We start from the raw sequence: 3,417 nt of genomic DNA on the forward strand, positions 1-3,417 counted from the left end.
TAAAATTTGTTCGATACGACTCTTGTTTATTTGTGAAAATATCGGAAATTTGGTGAAAATTTAGAAAATTTTGCAAGTTTCAAACTTTTAATTATTATGCCCTAAAACAAGATAATTAAGTCACACAAAATAGTTAATAAGTAACATTTACCACCTGTCTACTTTACCCCTGAATCTTTTCTGAAACTTTTTTCTATCGTTAAGAAGTTAGAAGGGTTAAAATTTGACCAGTAATTTCTAATTTTTACAACAAATTTTTTTTTTGCAGTTACCACATCACATTTGAAGTGACTTTGAGGGGCCTATATGACAGAAAATACACAAAAGTGACACCATTTTAAAAACTGCACCCCCAAAGGTGCTCCAAATCACATTCAAGAAGTTTATGAGACCTTCAAGTTCTTTACAGGAGCTAATGGAATAAGGAAGGGAAAACATTTTTTATTTTTTTCACAAAAATTTTACTTTAGCCCCAAACTTTTTAGTTTCACAAGGGTAAGAGGAGAAAATGCACAGTGCAATTTGTTGAGTAATTTCTCCTGAGTGCACCGATACCCCATATGTGGGGGAAAACTACTGATTGGGCGCACAGCAGGACTTGGAAGAGAAGGAGCACGTTTGACTTTTTGAATGCAAAAGTTTCTGGAATAATTAGTGGTCTCCATGTCATCTTTGGCGAGCACCTGATGTGCCTAAACAGTGGGTACTCCCTACAATTGACACCATTTTGGAAACTAGACCCCTCCTGAGTTCATCAATACCACATATGTGGTCGAAAACTACTTTTGATGCACAATACAAAGCTGAGAAGGGAAGAAACGCCATATTGGAGTTCATATTTTGCTGGAATGGTTTGAGAGTGCCATGTCACATTGGCAGAGTCCCCGAGGTGCCAGAACAGCAGAAATCTCAGGAGGGACGGAGTGCCATTTCCTCCTGGAGCGCAGATTTTCCAAGAATAATTTGCTGACTTTATATAGAGCTGCTAAGTGCTAGAAGAGTAGAATCTCCCCTCAAATGACCCCATTTTGGAAATTATACGCCTTTGGGAATTTACCTACAGGTGTAGTGACAATGTTGTTGCTGAGTGAAAATTGAAAACTGTCGTTGCAGTGCCCAGCTCATGTATCTGGAGGTACGCACCTGTAAATTAGGCGTACGCTTATCACTACAGAAATTCCAAACATGTGGACGTTAAATATGGTTTAGGCACACTGGGGCTCAGAAGGGAGGGGGACATTTGGATTTGGGACCGCAGAATTTGCTAAATTTCTTTTGGAGGCAAGGAGCCATTTAGCTTTTCCAGAGCCTTTGTGCTACCAGTAATGTGGAAGCCCCCTATATTTTCTGTTCACAGATGATGGATCTCAGCAGGATCTTTTTTATTTTGTGGATCAATTTGAAGCTTTTTTGGGAACATTTTACATAGCATTTAGGAACACATTTATCCACGCTCTGTGCTGAGCACTTACAATGGAGTCTACATCGAAATCTCAGAGTGACGTGATTCAGATGAAGCCCCCGAGGGATCCATTCACTATAATGAGGCAACAGTTATTTACATATAGCCTCTGTTCAGCGGTGTCCTTTTCAGAAGTACACAAAACTGTGGCTGACAGCACTTTCATGCACTCCTAATAAAAAGACGGACACCGCCAGATCACAGGACAATCGGCATCCACAGTGCCTCTATCTGCATCATTAAAGGGAATCTTCCGCTGGTGGTTCGGTCTGATTCACCAGTTTCAGATATTTACACAGAAACCCTGGTGTAAGCGCTCCTAGTACCGTGCAAAATAAAGGTGAGCCGAGCCTTACTGCGATCTTTGGGAGGCAGAATGAACAAATCAATAGCAGGTGAAGAATTGGTTTTATTTGTTTTTTATGCCGTTCTAAGCGATTAGACAACTTTATTCTCTGGGTCGGTGCGCTTACAGCGATACCTCATTTATAGAACCTACAATTCAATTTCCGTGGCCAGACCGGAAAGATACCCCTTAGGCCAAACACATTAAACCTAAACGACCTACTATCGATTCTTCTATGGAGAGAGCCATACGCCATAGGTTCCAATTACCCCTGACAGGGTTTTTCGGCTAATACAACATATGACTAATTCAGTCATTTAGTATAGCTAATACCTATAGTCTGTACCAATTGGCGTGATATGACATGTATAAGGATCCAAATTAGTTTCCTTAGAGTCACTATTCCATTTAACAGTGCATATGGATGTTTGGTGAGGCACGGTCTTTTTCTCCTATCCCCTGGTGTCAGACTGTCCATCTCTGATAACGCCAGGGAACTTTTTTAGCTGCTTCTTATACACGAACACTGTTTGTTTATTTGTCTGCCTGTTATATTTAATATATTTAATAAAAACTTATATTGTTAAACTTTGAAAAAAATCCCCTTAATTTTCTTCTTGTGAACTCCTGTGATTGTATAGGGATTATCATATGACCTGATAATATATCAGGTATACCTTCTTTTGGGACTATAAAAGTTCGCTTATGTTTAGGTTTAAAGCGATACCTCATTTATAGCTTTTTTATGTTTTGATCCTTTTCCACAATAAAACTATTTTATAGAAAATGCCCTTTATTTATTTTTTTACAGTGTTCACTGAAGGCGTTAACTAGTGTGACAGTTTTATGCAGTGGGTCATTCCGGACTTGACAATACCAAAACGTGTACTTTGCTCTCACACAAGCTTCTTAGACCATGCTGTCAGTTGTCGTCATGACGATCTCGGGTCACCATGGCAATGATCGGGCCCCCACGATGACATTGCAGGGGCGTCGATCGGCAGGGCAGGGCCAATTGCATCTTTAAAGTATCCTAAAAATATAATTGTTTTTGACAGCATATCTCTTCGTATAAACCGGCATTCACTGCCAACAATTTTCAAACTGTATGAGGAATGACCGACCCTTTACTAATCGCTCAGTCCCCTGCACTTTGCATTGGTCCTTGTTAAAAGGTCCTTTACGCAAACACTAAAGGACTTTTTTTCTTATTGACGTGCCTGTAAATGTGCCTTTAGTTGTCATGATTCACTTAGAATCCTATGAACATTGGTTCTGTCCAAAAAACAAAAATATTTCCTGTTTGTGAACATAAATACTACCACTGCCGTTGTGCTCCTGAATCTGGTATTGGCTTTATTTCCGTGCCTCTGCATTCCTGAGATACTGCCCTCTCTTCCCTGCATATAAATCTAGTCTTTTAGCCGACTAGGCAAGGTCAACAAGAACATGCCCACTTGTCAAAAAAAGTGTATTATATACACTGCTCAAAAAATTAAAGGGAACACTTAAACCACAAAATATAACTCCAAGTAAATCAAACTTCTGTGAAATCAAACTGTCCACTTAGGAAGCAACACTGTTTGACAATCAATTTCACATGCTTTGG

The sequence above is a fragment of the Ranitomeya variabilis genome, chromosome 4 (assembly GCF_051348905.1).
Source record: "Ranitomeya variabilis isolate aRanVar5 chromosome 4, aRanVar5.hap1, whole genome shotgun sequence".
Taxonomy (NCBI): Eukaryota; Metazoa; Chordata; class Amphibia; order Anura; family Dendrobatidae; genus Ranitomeya; species Ranitomeya variabilis.